Source organism: Pleurodeles waltl, chromosome 3_1 (assembly GCF_031143425.1).
Source record: "Pleurodeles waltl isolate 20211129_DDA chromosome 3_1, aPleWal1.hap1.20221129, whole genome shotgun sequence".
NCBI classification, from domain to species: Eukaryota; Metazoa; Chordata; class Amphibia; order Caudata; family Salamandridae; genus Pleurodeles; species Pleurodeles waltl.
This window is the reverse complement of record NC_090440.1, coordinates 1,035,090,927-1,035,111,605: the sequence shown is the minus strand read 5'-3', so window position 1 is coordinate 1,035,111,605 and position 20,679 is coordinate 1,035,090,927. Positions and strand designations below refer to the sequence as shown.

At 50.6% G+C, this 20,679-nt stretch overlaps 1 protein-coding gene across 4 annotated transcripts in view; it reads right to left on the bottom strand.

Moving 5' to 3' along the window:
• The window catches only part of PARP9 (poly(ADP-ribose) polymerase family member 9), a 507,325-nt gene that overhangs the window by 460,628 nt on the left and 26,018 nt on the right, over positions 1 to 20,679 (bottom strand). For 2 of the 4 annotated variants that reach the window (XM_069224307.1, XM_069224309.1), the window contains exon 2: positions 10,017 to 10,204. The exons of the other annotated variants lie outside the window; for them this stretch is intronic. The gene's annotated coding sequence lies outside the window, so the exon portion shown is untranslated. The remainder of the gene's footprint in view (positions 1 to 10,016; positions 10,205 to 20,679) is intronic. 4 annotated transcript variants of the gene reach the window in all.

The window sequence follows — 20,679 nt, the reverse complement described above, 5'->3', positions numbered from 1 at the left end:
CCCAGCCAATGTTCTCTAACGTGTTGTCCAGAGTGTTGTCTGCCCTGCTGAAACACATGCGCAGCTACATTGTTTCCGTCAGGTGGAGGATTTGCCTACAGTGAAAGGTGACTTCTACGCCCTGGGACATATCCCCAACATCTTAGATGCCATTGATGGGACACATGTGGCTTTGGTACCCCCCGCAGGAGTGAACAGCTGCACAGAAACCGGAAGAACTACCATTCGATGAATGTGCAGATGGTGTGTTTGGCAGACCAGTACATCTCTCATGTGAATGCCAAGTTTCCTGGCTCAGTGCATGACGCTTACATTCTGAGGAACAGCAGCATCCCTGATGTGATAGGGCAACTCCAGAGGCACCGTGTGTGGCTAATAGGTGAGGACTAGGACCCTATACCCTGTGAATAGTTGTCTGGGTCTGGGGTTGTCCCTACAGGTTAGTGTGTGTCTAACAGTTGTCCCTCGACATTTGCAGGTGACTTTGGGTACCCCAACCTGCCATGGCTACTGACCCCAGTGAGAAATCCCAGGACAAGGGCAGAGGAACGCTACAATAAGGCACATGGGCGAACTAGGAGGGTGATCGAACGGACCTTCGGCCTCCTGAAGGCCAGGTTCCGGTGCCTCCATATGACAGGTGGTTCTCTCTACTACTCACCAAAGAAGGTGTGCCAGATTATCGTGGCCTGCTGTATGCTGCACAACCTGGCTTTGCGACGACAGGCGCCTTTTCTCGTGAGGATGCTCCAGATGGAGGTCTTGTGGCAGCTGTGGAGTCTGTGGACAGTGAAGAGAGGAGGCAGAAGAAGAGGATATCGACAACAGAAACAATGTTATCCAGCAATACTTCCAGTGAGACACAGGGAAGAAGATATCACTGCCTCCACATCTCATACAATTGTTTGACCTATCATAAGTCTGTCATTTTCACTCAGTGTATGGATCCTGACTTGTCACTTTGCCTTTCCACTTAACAGATGTGGGTCCCACTGTGTGACCTCTGCTATATTACCTCATGGGCTAGAGCTGTGTTACATCGGTATGTTGACAATAAATTTGACATTGCTATATTCCATAGTTATTGCAAATACACTTTTGTGAAAGCACAGACTGACTCCAGATTGTTTTGTGATTCAAGGGTGTTTATTTCTGTACAAATAAGTGGAGGGGGTTGTAAAATGGTCAGGGGTGATGGTGGAGGAATGTCCATGGCAGAGTCCAGTCTATTTGTTTCACAGGTGCATTGTCCAAAGGGGCATAGGAAGTGGAGCTAGGGCAGTTTAAGGATTGACAGGGTGACAAAGTGGGACAGAAGGATGACATTCAGGGGGGTCTCATTTCCTGGCGGGGGTCTTGGCATTATTCTGTCTTGTTCCTGGATCTCAGGAACCGTTTGCGGGGTGGTTCTCCATCTGCAGGGGGTGGGGTGCTGGTGTTGTGGTCCTGTGGCGGTGCATCCTGTCCACTAGCGCCGGCGGAGGTGGATGGCTGTTCATCATCCAGGATAGTGTAAGGGGCCCCTTGTTGTGCCACAGTGTCCCTCCTGGTGTTGACAAGGTCCTTCAGCACCCCTACAATGGTGACCAGGGTGGTGTTGATGGACTTGAGTTCCTCCCTGATACCCAGATAGTGTTCCTCCTGCAGCCGCTGGGTCTCCTGAAAGTTGGCCAGTACTGTTGCTATCGTCTCCTGGGAATGATGATACGCTCCCATGATGTTGGAGAGGGCCTCGTGGAGAGTGGGTTCCCTGGGTCTGTCCTCCCCCTGTCGCACGTCTGTCCTCCCAGTTCCCCTGTTTTCCTGTGTATCTGTCCCCTGAACCGTGTGCCCACTGCCACTGCCCCTGCCCCCAGGTCCCTGATGTTCTTGGGGTGGTGGGTTTGCCTGGGTTCCCTGTAGTGGTGGACACACTGCTGCTTGACGTGTCCTGGGGACAGAGGGATGGGCCTGCTGGGTGGGTGCTGTGCTGGTGTTTCCTGAGGGGGGAGGCTCTGTGGTGGCATGTGCCAGTGTCAGGGAAACTGAATGGCCCGAGGTCCCTGATGGGCTGGGCTGGTCATCTTGATCCAGTTGGACAGAGCTGCTGTCATCACTGTGGGCCTCTTCTGTGGGGGGTGTGGACATGTCTGGAACCTCCTGTCCAGTGACGTTGGGTAGGGGTCCTGCAGGGGTGTAAAGGCATGATTATTGCATCTGTGTGTGCCATTGTGTGCAATGGGTGAGTGACCCTGTACTCCAGTGCTTGCATTCTTGTCTAGGACCTTGTGTGATAATTGGTTTGGGGTCTGTGTGGGTAGCTGTTGTGGACATGCTTTGGTGATGGGTGTCCATGCTTTGGTGTTGCATGCAGGGCTTGGTGTTGGGGTGGGTGGGTTGTGATGGGGCACATTTGTGAGGTGTTGGAGTGATGGGGGTGAGGGGGATCAGGGTGAGGGTGAGGATATGTGATAGCATGCAGGTAGGGTGGGGGATGTAATAGTTAAGAGTTGACTTATCAGAGTCTATTCCTCCTGCTACTCCTACGAGGCCCTCAGGATGCAGTATAGCCAAGACTTGCTCCTCCCATGTTGTTACTTGTGGGGGAGGAGGTGGGGGTCCGCCGCCAGTCCTCTGTACTTCAATCTGGTGTCTTGAGACCACGGAATGCACCTTTCCCCGTAGGTCGTTCCACCTCTTCCTGATGTCATCCCTTGTTCTGGGGTGCTGTCCCACTGCGTTAACCCAGTCGACGATTCTGCGCCATAGCCCGCACTAACCAGGTAGGAGGAGGTATCGCCATCGTCTTCAAAGACTCCATCAGCGTCACCACTTCCACCGAAGACACCCCTCTCGCCGCTGAACACCTGCATTTTCAGATTCGCACCGATCCGAGGACCACCCTCAGAGGATCCCTCGTCTACCGTCCTCCCGGGCCACGCGCCCCTTTCAGCGACGCCATCGCCGACTTCATCTCCCCGCACGCCCTCGCCACGCCGGACTACATCCTCCTAGGTGACCTCAACTTCCATCTGGAACAAAACAACGACACCAACACCACCACCCTGCTCGACAACCTCGGCCTCAAACAACTGGTGAACACCGCCACCCACATCGCCGGACACACGCTTGACCCCATCTTCTCCGCCAGCAAACACGTCTTCTTCAGCCACGCCTCCGCCCTACACTGGACCGACCACAGCTGCGTCCACTTCACATTCCGACGCGAGACCCGCCACCTCCGCACCCAACCCATCCCTCGTCGACAGTGGAACAAGATCCCCGAAGAGCAACTCTTCTCCGCACTCGACACCAACCAACCCACCCTCACCACCGACCCCAACGACGCAGCCCTCAACCTCACAAACTGGATCTCCAACTGCGCAGACATCCTCGCTCCCCTCAAATGCACGCATCGACAGACCAACACCAAAAAACCTCTCTGGTTCTCTGACACCCTCAAAGAATCAAAGAAAACTTGTCGCGCCCTTGAGAAAGCCTGGCGCAAGGACCGCACCGCTGACAACATGACCGCCCTCAAGAACGCTACCCGCGAACACCACCACCTGATCCGCGCTGCCAAAAGGAACTTTTTCACCGACAGACTGGACAAAAACAGACACAACAGCAGAGAACTCTTCAGCATCGTCAAGGAGTTCTCCAGCCCCAGCGCCAACGCCAACGCCGTCACGCCCTCACAGGATCTGTGCGAATCCCTCGCCACTTTCTTCCATCGCAAGATTAGCGACCTCCACGACAGCTTCGGACACCAGACCCATCCATACACCACCGAACCGGCATCCACGGCCATCACCATCAACAACTGGTCCCACATCAACACGGAAGAAACCAAATCCATCATGAACTCTATCCACTCCGGCGCCCCTTCGGACCCCTGCCCGCACTTCATCTTTAACAAAGCTGACGACATCATCGCCCCGCACCTCCAGACCGTCATCAACTCTTCTTTTTCTTCTGCTACCTTCCCCGAATGCTGGAAACATGCCGAAGTCAACGCCCTACTAAAGAAACCTACGGCTGACCCGAGGGACCTAAAAGACTTCCGCCCCATCTCTCTTCTGCCTTTCCCAGCCAAAGTAATAGAGAAGACCGTCAACAAACAGCTGACCACCTTCCTGGAAGACAACAACCTGCTCGACCCCTCACAAACCGGATTCCGAACCAACCACAGCACTGAAACCGCCCTCATCTCAGTCACTGACGACATCAGAACCCTGATGGACAACGGTGAAACAGTCGCCCTCATTCTGCTCGACCTCTCGGCTGCCTTTGACACCGTCTGTCACCGCACCCTAATCACCCGCCTCCGCTCCACCGGGATCCAAGGCCAAGCCCTGGACTGGATCGCCTCCTTCCTCTCAAACCGTTCCCAAAGAGTTTACCTGCCTCCGTTTCGCTCAGAACCCACCGAGATCATCTGCGGCGTACCCCAAGGCTCATCACTCAGCCCGACACTCTTCAATGTCTACATGAGTCCCCTCGCCAACATCGTACGCAAGCACGACATCATCACCTCCTACGCCGACGACACCCAACTTATACTCTCCCTCACCAAGGACCCCGCCAGCGCCAAGACCAACCTACAAGAGGGTATGAAGGACGTCGCAGATTGGATGAGGCTCAGCCGCCTAAAGCTGAACTCTGAAAAAACGGAAGTCCTCATCCTCGGCAACACCCCGTCCGCCTGGGACGACTCCTGGTGGCCCACGGCCCTCGGCACCGCACCGACCCCCACAGACCACGCCCGCAACCTCGGCTTCATCTTGGACCCTCTTCTCACCATAACCAAGCAAGTCAACACCGTGTCCTCCGCCTGCTTCCTCACCCTCCGCATGCTCCGCAAGATCTTCCGCTGGATCCCCGCCGACACCAGAAAAACCGTGACCCACACCCTCGTCACGAGCCGCCTGGACTACGGCAACACCCTCTACGCCAGGACCACAGCCAAACTCCAAAATCGCCTGCAACGCATTCAAAACGCCTTGGCCCGCCTCATCCTCGACATACCCCGCAGCAGCCACATGTCCGCACCCCTGAGACACCTGCATTGGCTCCCTGTCAGCAAAAGGATCACCTTCCGACTTCTCACCCACGCACACAAAGCCCTCTACGACAAGGGACCGGAATACCTCAACAGACGCCTCAGCTTCTACGTCCCCACCCGCCTCCTCCGCTCCTCTGGCCTCGCACTCGCTGCTGTCCCTCGCATCCGCCGCTCCACGGCGGGTGGGAGATCTTTCTCCTTCCTGGCGGCCAAGACCTGGAACTCCCTCCCCACCAGCCTCAGGGCCACCCAGGACCACTCCGCTTTCCGGAGACTCATAAAGACCTGGCTGTTCGAACAGCGATAACCCCCCCTTTTTCCCCTAGCGCCTTGAGACCCGCACGGGTGAGTAGCGCGCTTTATAAATGTTAATGATTTGATTTGATAGCTCTATCTTCCTATCAATGGAGGTGTGCTGCACCTGTGATCCGAAAAGCTGTGGCTCTACCCGGACGATTTCCTCCACCATGACCCTGAGCTCCTCCTCAGAGAGCCTTTGGTGTCTTTGAGGTGCCATGATGTGGTGTGGGTGATGTGTGAGGTGGTGTGTGTTGTGATGTGTGAGGGGATGTGTTCGTGTGTGTTTTCTGAGGTGCGTGGATGGTGTGTGAGTGATGGTGTTGTGTGCCTGTGGATGCTAGTGTTGTTTCTGGTGGTGTCTCTCTCTGGCCTTCTTTCTCAATTTTGGTAGTAAGGGTTTGTGTGTGATGTGGGTGTGTGTTTTATATTGGATTGGGTGTGTGGGAGTGGTGTGTGTTTGTGTATCAGGTGTGTGTGTTTCTATTTGTCCAATGTGGTTGTGTTTTGTAAATGTGTGTGTATTTTGAGCGTAGTGGTGTGTACGCCAATGGAATACTGCGGTTGAAAGACCGCCGTATGGATTTGTGGGTCGTGATAGTGTGGACGGATACCTGTTGGCGGGACGGTGGAGGTTTGGTTATCGCCAGTTTATCACTGACCTTTGGTGTGGCAGAATTGTGTGGTCTGGATTTTGGCGGATTCCGAGCTGTGGGTCGTAATAGCTGTAGAGGAATTCCGCCGCCACAGCAGTGTGTTGGCTGTCTTCTGCACGGCGGTACGCGGGATTTACCGCCAATGTTGTAATAAGGGCCCTAATGTCAATCGATGGTTGCGGTGGTCAACTTCGGATCCTGGAGACCTTGGCTTGGAAGAAAGGATAATTAATTCTCGAAGACACCCAGCCAACAGGGAGGTATCATAGGTTATGGGATGCTCCAAAAAAAGAACCAATTCTGGAGAAGGAAAAGTCAAGGGCACGAAAACCTCTAAGAAGAATCCAGAATGGGGTAAAACGAGCAGAAAAACTAGTAAGAACGCAAGAAACTAACTAGGAGCATGTACACAGGAGTGCGTCGCAAACATATTTCTACTGACAAGGTCTGGCAGCCTAATATACTGTTAAATGAACAAAAAGCAAACCAAAGGAAGCAAATGACCGTCATCTTGGATTGGGAATTCATTCAAAGGGAACAACAGGAAAGGCGCCACTGTGGATTGGTCATACAAGGACCAATCCACCAATCCAAGATTATTCATATAAGGACCAATCCACTGGTGCCACCTGCCCAGGACAACAAAGACCTCCAGCAAGACTGGTGCATCCTGCACCACCAGAATGGTCTCCCCAGCCTGCACTTAACCACCTGACCATCCATACTGAAGGTGAGAACCGACGAGGAGCTACTGCATCCAACACGCCATCCGAGCACCACGTTAGCAGAAGTGAGGCACGTTGGGCATGGGGCACCTAACACCTAAAGGTTGCCGTTGGATTGAATATAAGACACATTTTTTCTCAAACTGCACTGTGCTGTTACTCTGACCAGGAACCACTAAGAAGCTTCAAACCTATGGCCATTATTTTTACTGGTTGCATATCAGGCTTTTTCTTGAAAGGAGCATTAATCAAGTCGGCAAAGATGTGCACTGGCAAATCAAAAATTTGTGTAAAGCCAGGAGACTAAATATGCTCAACAGGAAAGTCATTACTTCTGGGTGATCAAAGCAAGTAATATTTGGAGAGCGTTTTGCAAAGGAGGAGCAAAATAAGGAGCAAGATTCCCAAATGAAGGGAGGCAGGAGACTGGCTGAGATGCACGAAGGAATCCAGAAGGAGGGCGAGCTTAAGGACCCGATGGTACTCTGCAGCACTGGAGAACAGCTGGAGGCTCGTTAGAAAGACAGGTAGTGTTAGACAGCCTTAGGGTGGCCATCCTCCAACTTTTTGCCTGCCGCCCTTTACTTTTCTGACACTGTTTTTGTTGGTTTTAGGATTCTGAGAACTTTGCCACTGCCAACCAGTGCTAAAATGCATATGCTCTCTCCCTTAAACAGGGTAACATTAGTTCACCCCCAATTGGCATATTTGATTTACTTATACATTCCTAGTAAAGTGCACTACATGGCCCAGGGCCTGTAAATTAAATGCTAGTAGTGGGCATGCAGCTCTGATTGTCCCACAAACATAGGTAGCCCCTTAACCATGCCTCAGGCCTGCCATTGCAAGGCCAATGTGTGCTGCTTCACTGCCACTTACACTTTTTGCATTTAAAAGTACTTGCCAAGCCTTAAACCCCCCTTTTTCTACACATAAGTCACCCTTAAGGTATGCCCTAGGTATCCCACGGGGAGGGTGCTGTGTAGGTAAAAGGCAGGACATGTACATGTGTGTTTTATATTACCTGGTAGTGGACAACTCCTAAATTTGTTTTCCACTACTGTGGGGCTTACTCCTTTCATAGAGTGCATTAGGTCTGCCCTCATATTCCTTGTGAGTGGTAGATTCTGATCTGAAATGGGGTAACCAGGTCATCTTTAGTATGGCCAGAATGATAATAGAAACTCCTGCTTATTGGTGAGGTTGGATTTTATATTACAATTTTAGAGATGTCACTTTTAGAAAGTGAGCATTTCTCTGCACTTACATCCGGCTGTGCCTTCCTTGTGAGTGGTAGACTCTGATCTGAAATGGGGTAACCAGGTCATATTTAGTATGGCCAGAATCGTAATAGAAAATATTGCTTATTGGAGAGGTTGGATTTTATATTACAATTTTAGAAATGCCACTTTTAGAAAGTGAGCATTTCTCTGCACTTAAATCCATCTGTGCCTTACAGCCTGTCTCCAATAAACATCTGGTCTGTGCTAGTTGACAGCTCCCTTGTGCATTCCACCCATACAACCACAAACACAAGACAGTAAGGGGGTCATTATGACCCCGGCGGCGAGTGTTAATGTGGCGGTAGTACCGCCAACAGGCTGGCGGTACATACCTCCACATTATGAGAATGGCAGGTTGGCTTCAGCCAACCCACCACTTCTCCACTCATACCACCATGGAGGTATCAGTGGCTGGGCTGAAGATGTCAATCTCCAGCCCAGCGGCTGGCATAGTACCGCCGGCGGAATTTTGAGCCTACCTACCACCATGGTTTTCATGGCGTTAGCACCGCCACGAAAACCATGGCGGTAAGCCCTACTTATGACAGAGAAATCCTTCCTTGTCACCAGTAGGCGGCTCCCCCCCCAACACACGCCTGACACCCCCTCCATCCAAACTCTCCCTCCACCCCCTCCGTTCCTCTCACTCCCCCCACCCCCCATAAATGCACACACCCGCAGACACGCACCACGCATACACCCAATCACTCACACTGGCATACACGCATACTTCCAGACATGCTTGTACACATTCTTACACACAATCACAGTGACATGCAGACACGCACTCACTTCACCATTTTTACACGCATTCACTCAGACGCATACACCCATGCAAACAACACAACACACAAAGACGCATTCACACACACACTCATGCACACAACCAGACACACACACACCTCCCCCCGACTCCCTTGTCGGAAGCCCGACTTACCTTGTTCTAGGAGGTCTTCGGGGAGGGAAAGAGCGGTGCTACCGCCAGCAGCACCCGGTAGCAGCAGCACCCGCCAGCAGAACACCGCCACAGGTCATGATATGGCTGGTGTCGTTCAACTGGCATGGCGGTGCTGGTGGTAGCAGCACCAGCTTACCATCGTCCGCCAGTATGGTCACTGCCGGATTTCCATCCTTCTTGGAAGTCCGGCAGAGATCATGATATGGCGGACGGATGGTAGCCGTAGTGACAATATTTTGGCGCCCGTCACCGTGGCAGTAGGCGGGTTTTACCGCCAATGACAAAATGAGGGCCCAAGTCACATCTACATTTGTTTCCACATTGAATGGTGCTTCCTGGGCTGGAAGGATGGAGGGCCTGACACTTACATTTCAAAGGCCAGTGGCCTGGCCTCACACAAGGAACTGATCATCTCTCCACAGGGACCCTGGCAGACAGGACTGGGCTGAAAGGGGAACTTGTGTACTTCAAAACCCCTCTTTGAAGTCTCCCACACTTCAAAGGCATTCTTGGGCATACAAGCTGGGTCTCTGACCCCACTGGCTCAGATTCTTCTTGACCTGCCCTGAACTCTGTCAGAAGACCTGCCTGGCTGCCCAAAGGACTCTCTGGACTGCTCTGCTGAGAAGGACTGCTGCCCTGCTGTTGCCCTTCTGCCCTGCTGGCCTCTGACTGTGCTGGAAGGACTCTGCCTTCCCCCAAAACTGCTCTCCAAGGGCTTAGATTGAGCTTGCCTCCTGTTCTGAAGTCTCAGGGACAGCAAAGACTTCAACTACTAGCTTTTTGCTAGTACCCAGTCCAGCGACTCCCGAACGACTTCAGCGACGCCGCAGCCTGCTACCGCTATGTGGACCTCGCTGCACGTAACGACCGAGGCCTGCAAAACAAATCTGACGTGTCCACGACTCCAGTGGGTCATCGCGACACTGCAATGTCGACATATAACGTCCTGACAGACTGGAACCAGCAACCCCGCTGGGTCACGAGGAATCAGCACATCGCAGACGAATCTCCATCATCTCCCCCGGCACCCGGATGAAACCGACGCCTCACCTGCTTTGCAGTGCGGAACCGATGTCTCTTTTTTCGGATGCCAGAAGGGACTGACACCGCACCGACTCCAGCGACGCCTCTTTCCGACTTTCAAAAGGTACTGTATCTGGTGGTCCGTGTGACTCCATAACCATCACCGGTGGTGTCGGATTGTTGGGAACGACTCCGTCAACGACACTGTGATAGCCCTAGTTGGAGATATTGTGTTTGTAGGCACTTGAGTTAGATTTAATCGTTAAAAATTCATAACTTTGCTTGTGTACATTGGATTTTAATCGTTTTACCAGTATTTTATTCAGATAAATATTCTCTATTTTTCTAAACCCGTGTGATGTATTTTTGTGGTGATTTCACTGTGTTATGGTATAAATTATGCACAAATCATTTACACATTGCCTTCTAATTCAAGCCAGACTGCTCAGTGTCAAGCTATCGGGAGGTGGATGCAGGATAATTTGGACTGTGTTGTGACTTACCCTGACTTGGACTGTGGTACCTACTTCAACAAGGGGGTATACCTCTGCCAACTAGAGACCCCATTTCTAACAGGAAGTAAGAACAGAGGCTGAAAGATAAGGAAAACATAGGAACTTAAGGCAGGAAAATTCTAAATAGGATGCAGTGAAGGGAAAGGCCAAAAGGCAGAGCACTGATGGGGAGTTCCCATTTTCTGGGAGTCACAGTTGTGAATCATACACTCTATGGATGAGTTTCCATTTATGTATTGACACTAGCAAGAATGCACATTTGCAACGGAGAAGAGGAAATACATTTCAGAGTGTGCACAACATTATAGATACTATACTATGATGTGCAAGGACAATGTGCCTGTAGCTGCTTCAGGGAACATAATATTCTTGTCACAACCATTCTCATGTGAATTTTCGTGCTGAACATTAGGCATTCCTCTTACTTTCCACCACCCTTAAGAAGTCAGAAATAAAGACATCCAGCTAACCAACCCTCACAGCTTACCAGACCACCACAGCATGAAGGACGCCTATAGAAGGCACAATGAGAATGTGGATGAATGTAAACAGGTCACAGCATCAGGAGCAAGATGTGACAAGGCTTCCAAACCATTCTAATACACGTCTATCTTTTTTTACTGCACCCTTTGTCACCAGTTCATGCTGAATGGGGTTCCCCCAGAACTGTCCTCATCAAGCCCATGACAAACATTCTAACTTACAGGCTCTGGGTACCCCTGGTACTATATACTAGAGACTTAGAGGAAAGCTAACATATGCAAATTGAGTACAAGCTAATCAAGCATTTACTTTTAAGGGTCAGAGCACTGGCACTGAGATCTGGTTAGCATGCCTCGGTGCACACTCAAGAGTTGAAACACCAGCAGCATCAATCCAAATCGTTGGTAGTGATCATGCATAAAAAGGCATTTCCTTACAACAGTGCGCTTTACTAATCTTATCTGGACTTACCCTCCAGTTTGAGTTGGTGAAGACTGCATAATCAACAGATTTGACTGATATTTGATGTCTGTATGGGATTACAGCCAACGTTCATTGGAAACTTCAACTAAGTATGTCTGGTCTCTGCAGAATTACTGTCCACAGGTTTTCCTCACCACAACCTTGTGAAGTGTTATTTGATTTCTTAATCAGACATTAGACTGCTGAAGCACAACATAGGACCATGGCAAAATTATTGCAGCAGACAAAGGCCAGCTCCATAAATTCCATACTTACCACACATTTTCATAGAAGGTATGTAACCTCCCTTGCTGTGGTTTCTGTATTTGTTGCATTCGTCAGAAACGTGCTCCTGAAAATGCACCTTATCTCAATTTTACTTGAATGCCTGGCATCTCCCGTACATTGCCTCCCCAAACAGAATCTGTGCTATAAATGAGGCTAGAATGTTATTAATGGTTATATAAAAGTAATGTTTGCTGTTATTTAACAAGCTGGATATCTCATGTTCTCTTTAGAGTTTATTATTCCTAAAATAATTCCTAAAATAATTTTCTGACACATTATTTTAAGCATTTCTGCAGTGTTTTTCTTATATTAGTATTTTTATGATTCCGATTTTAAAATATACTCTGATACCTAATTTTCTTAAACATTTCTGTAACAGAAAAATAACAGTACATCAGATCATTTAAGCAGTTTTTTTGCATTTAAGTTGCTATTTAAAAAAAGTATTCTGACTCTTAAGCATGGTTTCCAAAACTTTAACATATGTGTTCTTCCCCCTGTATTTAAAGGCAAGAAAATGCTGACTAAAACAACTGACCATGCAAAGCACAAAACAGCCTTATTTATTTAGTTAGAAACCACTGAAACGCAAGTGTAATGGGGCTAATTCTGATGCCCACCACAAAAAGTCTTCTGCAGCTAATTAAACCACATGTTGGAAAGAAAATACAACTTATGCGCCCTGCAAGCGATAAAAATACAGAAGAAACAATGACAAATCAAATAAAATTGCTGAAAAGTTCCCAAGTCACAGAAATGCCACCTAGGAAGTGTTAGGCCCTTAATATCAGGAAGAAAGAAGATTTTCATTTTATTTGGCACTTCCACTAATGAGGCATCGTAGCCCGCAGCTATAAGGTGAAGGTGCTGTGAACGTAAAGGTCTACAGTTGGCATTCTGGTGTGAAATGATGCAGGCTTCAGGTAGGAAACGTTCAAATGAGCACAAAGCAAATTCACCGAATCACTAAATTATTAACTAGTCTTACTAGGCTTCCGGTCTTCCAGCAAGTACCAAAGAAAGAACGGGAAAGCAGGTTCTGAACTTGGAACTTTTAAGCTGATGAGTCCTAAAGCTTCAACGTTGGCGATCAAGACTCATAATCATGGGTACTTGGGTGTAGCAGCGGGACCAGTTGCTCTGGACTACGAATATCTGGAGTCTTTCCTTTCTATCATGAGATAAAGCCTCATATTTATGAAACTTTTAAAAACAACTGTGTTTATACAGACATAAAGGGTATAGGAAATACAAGACCTGTTAATATGGTGGCTAGCATTTCCAGTTTGCCATCTCATGGAGAAAAAAAACAAATGATAATTACTGCAAGACGAAATACAGGCACTTTTATAAAAAATGGTTTAAACAGTTTTCGTACCAGCGGCACTTTCAGAATATGAAGGTGTCCTACCACAATATTGATTTTTTAATATCTACCTGCAAAAATATCAGCTGCCAGCATATTGTCTCGGTAGTTATATATAAAGCTGTATAAATGTACTATTCTTAACTTCACATCTACTTGCCTTGAAATAGCATTGTCCATTATGATAAACGTTTTCGTAGACCTTTTTGGAACGCTTTGTGTCTTTCCCCTTCCTAATGCATTCAGGAAATATTTTCCTTATACACTCAGGAATTACGACAAACGTGCTGCCTTTCATAAACTGAAAAACAATTTAATCCAGTATATATAGTTCACTTTGTCTTAAGCATAAAAGTAGAGACGGGTTTGTGTGGCCTGCAAGATTGCCGAGAAGCGGTGAAGCCCATAGGCTCCGGGGGCCCAACTTTCATCCGTGCTTAGTCCTGCCTTCCCAGTGGAACCTGCCACTCCGAATGTCGCCCTTATTAATCTGAAAACTGGCCAATCAATGGGGAATCAGTGCCCACCCCCTGCCACCCCCGCTAGAGACTTTGAGCCGAGTAATGTCTCTTTGAAGGACCTGCCGGGCACTCCAGCCAAATGGCAGCTGCAGGAGAGTAAGAAACCTGTCGGTCTGAAGGAGAATGTGACAGGGCCGCCAAGAGGGCAGGTGAGGAAGTGACGCAGACTAGAGTGCCTCAGCTCTGCCACCTTTCTCCCCCTTCTGTCTCCTGAGCTGGTGGGGGGCTACAGAGCTGGGCCGGGCCCTCCAACAGAGACAGAGACCCCAGAGGGCAACATTGCTGGTATGGAGGCCGGCAGGCCATGCCAGCCTAATCCATCAGAGGGGGCAACATCATAAAAGGTGGCTGAAGAGCAAGGGAGAGCTCTGCACAACAGCACCCTCTCCCCCTCTGATTTGTGCAATAGCCTTACAATCTGTAGCGGCGTCTGCATTCTTCGACCATGTACCTTCCCCGTGATATGGGCTAGCAGCGACCACAGCCCGGGAGATACAGACAGGTCCTGGGGGCCAGAAACATCGGCGGCGCAAAGCAGCCACAGGTCAGTGCAGAGGAAGACTGCAGTGGGGGGTAAAGCGATTCCACATGCCCACCCCATTGCGTGGGCTGCGAGGACCCAGTGAGTAACACTGAGCCTGGGAGGGACAGCACTAAAGCAGTGCAGGGATCGCTAGGAAGCACTGATGATCCATCTTTGTCCTGTGGCTAAGGAGCGAGATGGGGTGGAGCGGAGACGGTGCTCTTGGACCCCTTTTTATATCCTTTTTCTCTGTCTTCACTCCCCTTCATGCGGGGTCATAAGGCACTGGGGACACAGACAAGAGTCCAGTGCAGTTTGGGGGGCAACAGAAGAGGCATGTGGTACATGATGCCCCGGACTGAGCGATACAGCTGTGCTTCTGCGGGGCCCTACAGACTTGAGGGGGGCACTGCACACTGCCTGGCAAACTTTGGAGAGAACAGAGACCCTCTAATTGCAACTGACCTTCGAAAGGACTTGGGGGGTTGCTGGGTTGCCAAAGCTGGCCATTTGACGGCAGATCCAGGGGCAGACGTGGCCTTGTGGTGGCTAGAGGCGCTACGGTCATGCAGTGGAGGAGCTAGCCCAACCAAAATACCGATCAGACAGTGCACTGACAAGGTGCACTGGCACAAGGGGTCATTCTTTTACTCTTCTTCTGCTTTCCTGCTTCGGCTCAGTGGGCTGAGAGGCCCCTGGGGCCCCCACTCCATGATGCTACGGGGTGGGGAGGGGGAACCCTAGTCATAGAAAATGGCTAAGGATAAGTACCCAAACTCACCTCTGCCAGGGAAAAATGGACCACTATATTAAGGTGGTGGTTCCACCAGGAGAGGAGGTGTTGCAAACCATGCCTAAAATAAGGAGCCAAAACCATCCCACTAGGGAAAAATGGAGAGCTATACTAAGGTGCTGGCTCCACAGGCAGAGAAGGTGTCTTAAACCATGCCGGACAATGCTGCTTTGCTTCTCGTGATTCAGTCGTCTTGAGAAAGACCCTGGGAGAAGGGGGAGGAAAGTAAGCCTCGAGGTGTCTCCAGCGTCAAGATCTCCACAATGTGGCTGAAAGAGTGACAGTAACTGAAATCAGAATCTGTGAGCTGGAGGACACTGTCCATGGGCTCCGGAGGGAGGTGACAGAGGCCTGGCCACCACCAAGGATGTGGTCCGGTGGATGCAGAAAATCAAGCAAGACAAAACAATTTGAGATTTGTGAGTTTCCCCGAAGGGGTCGAGGGACCTAACATGGTGCTTTTTTATGGATACTTTGCTTAAAAAAAGAAAAAAGTCCCTCCCCATGGCAAGGTCTTCCCCTGCTTTGTAATAGAATGGGCACACCAAGCACTGGGTGGGATCATTCCCCCAGGGGCTCCACAAGAACTGTGATTGTAAGATTTTTGAACTTCCATGACCGCAACAAGATCGTTAATGAAGTTCGGTGCCTGGGGGAAATACTCCAGAAAATACAAACATTCTTGTAATCCTGGACTATACACGCAAGGTCCAAAGGCAACACCACACCCAAGCTGCGGGCGCTTCAGATGCAGTACATGCTTCTATTCCCGGTGAAGCTTAAAGTCTTATATCATCTGAGGTTGTTCTTCTTCCAGGTGCTAGAGGAGGCATGGATCAAGTAGTGGCCCTGGGTGACAAGACAGGGGGATCAAAACACTGGCTTGAGATGGAGGGGAAGCACAGCCAAAGGAGAAGTCACAGACCTGGAGAAGGGCCATCAGGTGATGCAGTGGAGTAGAGGGACTCCGTGGCATGGTGAGCTGGGCCTGGGACAGCAGGTGGCCTTCTCTGACTTGGAAGGTGACCGGACAGTGACAATCAAAAGTCCAGGATATGTGGTCTAGGAGAGGGGACCCCCCCACACTGTACTGTGGGAGAGGAACAGACGACCAGGCCAGACGACGCGCACCCCGCGGTTGCAGCTATTGGCAAATTGGGCATGAACCTGAGACTCATCCACTCGAAAAAACGGTTTAACGCCAGGATGCGGAGGGCGACATAACTGGGATGGTTTGTCTTGGTTGGGGCTGAAGAGGAGTGAGGAAGGCCACCCCACACCCTCCAACATCTACTTGATGGGATCTGAGTGTGAACTTCTCCTTTAAAGGACTAAAGGTGTGCTTCAATTAAGTGGCTTTACACTGAGATGGAGTGGGGGGGAGGGTCGGGGACTGAGCATGGGGTTTCTAGTTATACTAGTTCACAGAAGGGGGGCGGGTTCAGACATTTCAGCCAGTATTTGGTCCTGGACAATGATACTTGACCACACTGAAATGCTATACAGAGGCATGGCATAGTTTCAACCCTTAGACACCACAGTATTTTGACATGGATATGGACTTGGTAGCTCAATACATCAAATGGTTGCAGCGAGATGTTGGCTTTTTACACAAAACTAACCTCCAGGGGACACACTGTCAATTCCTGGGGGGCATATACACCACGCCGGTGCAAGCTGGCTACACCACCTGCTCCAGAGGTGTCACCATACTAATTAAAACGGACCCACCATTTAGGGCGACTAAGCAATGTACAGACCCCTATGGCAGATTTGTGGGGGGTGCAGGGGTTCTGGGGCAAGACCAATGTCACCCTGCTGTGCGTGTACGCACCCGCAATGCTGCAAGCATCCACAATGGCCAAGCTTACAGAGATTGTTTTGGAGGCAACTTTTTTGCTCCACATAGTGGGAGATGACTTCAATGATGTTATGGTGGCAACTTAGGACAGATCAGAAATGTCCAGGTTGGCCCCACTCAATACCCCGCTCTCATACTTTGCAGCTACGATGGAGCACTCAGACCTGTGGCACCGCAAGCACCCCATCAACAGACGATAATCATACTTCTTGAGGGGCGGAGCTTGCCCGGCCGCAAGATGGCCGCGCTGTGAAGGAGCTCCGTCAGCCACTTCACAATGTGTGCACAATCCTTAGTTATAAACAAGCTCAAAAACCCTGTAAAGCATTGATGCTGCCGGCGCTGTTGTCCTGGAGGACGGGATTGAGGCGGCGGCCGCAGAAGTTACTTCTATCCAAAGTAAATCGGACTGAGGCCTAGGGAGGCTGGAATCTGGCGCACCCGGAAGCGGAGCCTGACTGGGCGGCTCCTCCTCCGGGCGCTAGTGGAGGCATTGTGGCATCTTATGGAGGTGCGATGGAGCCGCGGCGGTGAGTGGCGGCAATCCTGGCCCGGGCATCAGTTGGGTCAGACGCTGCATTTTGGAATGCCTTGGGTCGGCAGTAGTTAGAGCGGTTCCCGGAGGCCCAGGTGCGGCGAGGTGTTGGGAGGTCGCGTGGCCCGAGTGTCGGACCGGGCATAGGAGCGGCACTTTGGTGAGAGGTCCAGCTAAACACGTTGTGCGGCAGGCGGGCGGTTCGCCCTGGTGGACGGCGGCTGAATTCCCTGCTAGGTGAGGTTGGTCCCCCAGCCCCCCACCCTTTTTTGGGATCTGCCTCCCGGATGTGGCTACTCTGGAGCTGAACACTAACTGCCCTACAGACTGAGATGCATAATCATCAGTCGCACTCCCCGGGCAAATGGCGACATAGCACATCTGCAAGGATTAGGCTGGCTACCAAGACGGGGCACAGTGAGACAGATAAGGAGTGAGGCAGCGTGAGCGGGGAGGTGAGGTTGCCCTGAGAGTCGCAGTGCAGTGTCGCAGTGCAGTGTCGCACGGCCTGGATTCTGGTGACCGCGACTTTTGACGCGCGACATTGCTGTGGTGTGGAAAGACTCATCTGGAATTGTATGTCCCCCGGGGTGTGTACAATGGGCAAGTTGGACAAAAACCAGGCCAAGCTGCAGTTCGACCGGCGTCAGACATGCGGCCTCCTCAGGCGACAATACGGGGTCTGGCCTGGCAGGGGGATCTGGTGTGGCAACAGGTGAGGAGCAAGACTTGAGACAAATGCTGGTGGCGATGCAGCACAGCCTGACTCAGATTGATGGCAAGATAGACTCCCTCTCCTACCGTATGGATAGAATGACTGAACGCCTGGACAAGCATGCGGAGAGGCTCGACCAGTCAGAGAGGCGGGTATCTGAGGTAGAGGATGGTCAGATGGAACTGACCACTGGTCAGGCTAAACTGAGCAAAGGCTTGAGCTACCTACAGGCTCAGGTGGACGCCTTAGAGGTCAGGTCCCGGAAAAACAACTTACGTATAGTTGGGGTCGCAGAGTCCACCGCAATAGTCAATATGGAGGGTTTCATCGAGCGCTTACTTGTCCAGCTGCTGGGACGAACAACCTTCTCTGATCTGTTTATCGTTGAGAGAGCCCATCGCTCCTTGGCCGCTGTCCACCTCCGGGTGGCCCTCCGCGCCCTATTAAAGCGAGGCTGCTAAACTACAGGGACCGAGACGCGGCTCTGCGCCGAGCCAGGGAACTAAAGACGCTGCAATATGAGGGCATGGAGGTCTCGCGCTATCCGGACTTCACACTGCAAGTGCAGGAGGCGAGACAGCAGTTCATCGCTGGAAAAAAACAACTCAGAGAACTACATCTGGAATACTGCATGCTTTACCCAGCCAAACTACGTGTGGAGGTCAACGGGAAGCCAGTGTTTTTTACTGACCACAAAAAGCTTGCTCAATTTGTTAAACGTAGAAAGGCAGGCAGTGGAAATTGCGGGGGTGAAGACACTGACTCCTAGACAGTTGGTGATTGAGTTGTCTATTTCTGTTGCATATTCCAGGGGGGGGGCATTTACAGCACCATAGTGATGTGGCCCATGCTGCTGTGCTCTACATGATTTTGCTGAATACTGGTGGGCAGTTGTGGGACTCATACTGTGCAGGCCAACATCAGGGCAGTTGGCGATTCTACATTCAATGGCGCTGACAGGGGGGCTTTCTTGTTCCTTGGTTATCACTTTTCTGAAATATGATTCATTCTAATGCTTGATAGTTTGTTTGTCACAACTGTAGGTGGCTGACGTATAGGTGTAGTACGAGGAGGCTGGGTAACATCCACCTAAGCGTGTACCACACTTATAGAAGGGCGAAGGGGTAGTCTACTTAAGTAAGGGTGGGAGGGTAGTTGAGAGTTAGATGTCAGCTAGGCGTGTTGGGGTAATGCCTGCTGTGGGTAGGGGGTGGAAGTTGAGGGGTATTTTAAACTTTCACCGTAGGTATTGTGCTGTATGTATTAATCGAGCGAGTGCAGACTTATGGACAATATGGGACTTACATGGTGTCATGTAATCAATGACACATAATTATTTGCATACAGACCACAAGGGAGCCCTGGCCGATTCAGACTAGTCACGTGGAATGTGAGAGGCTTAAATGATGCTCGAAAAAGTTTGTAAGGTGGTGGCCTACTTGCATAGACACAAAGTGGATCTTGCTATTTTACAAGGGACACACTTAGCGCCAGGCAGCCCAATGCTCACCCCTAGAAGCGGCAGGGTTCACTACTCATGCACGGGGTGTATTGATCTGGGCTTCGCGGTCCTCGGGTATTGGTCTCAGGGAGGTTGTGGCAGATGCAGGCGGGAGATACATGGTGGCGCAATGTAGTGGGAGTGCTGCTCCATTCTTACTGGTGGGGATATACGGCCCAAATTTTGATAATCTTAAATTTTATTACAACTTGGCTGTCAAGGCGGGCTCCTGGGTGGGGGGGGGGGGGTTACCACAGATCTGGTGGGAAGACTTTAACTGCACACTGAATCCCGCACTGGATAGGTCGGGCGGAGGCGACCATAGGCCGGCGGCTGCAGCCAGAGCAGTGACAGAAGTGGCATCTGAACTGGGGTTGGTAGATATATGGCGAGATAGACATCCGGACAGGGGCAGGTACACACATTACTCGGCTGCACATAATCTGCATACGCGCATAGATCTGTGGCTGGTTGCCAGAAGTCTCTTGGGCGGCTCACACACAGATGTTCCAAGGCAGAGGACATATTCCAATCACTCCCCAGTCCTACTGACAGTGACTAAAGGTACGCGTGTGACCCCCCCCTTCTCGTGGAGGTTCCCTCCCTATTCGCTATTAGATTCAGTCTTCCGGAAGGAGCTAGCCACGGCGATCAAAGACTTCTTCCACATCAATAAGGGTTTGGTGGCTAATACAGGCACGGTGTGGGAGACATTTAAGTTATATATCACAATTTCCAAGTATGCTGGTGTTCTGCGGTCTCTCAGGGGGCATCTATGCTTGCTGGAACGGTCGCATACACGTCAAATTGACTGAATTTCAGGACACAGCCCATGCAGATTCAGCATATGGGGAAATATGCCACAGCCCGAGCGTATGGGGAGGGGGAAAGACCAGGATCGGTGCTGGCGAATGTGATTCATCCTAATAGAGAAAGAAACATGATCATAGCGGTGCAGGCAGAAGATTGTAGTGAAATTCGAGAACCAGGATCAATAGCATACAAATTCCGGGACTATTATGACTCTCTTTACACCTCTAGGGTCACTCCGGATCCGGAGGAGCTGCTGGATTACCTAGTACAAATTGATCTGCAGAGGTTAGTAGACACGGATAGAGAGCCTCTTA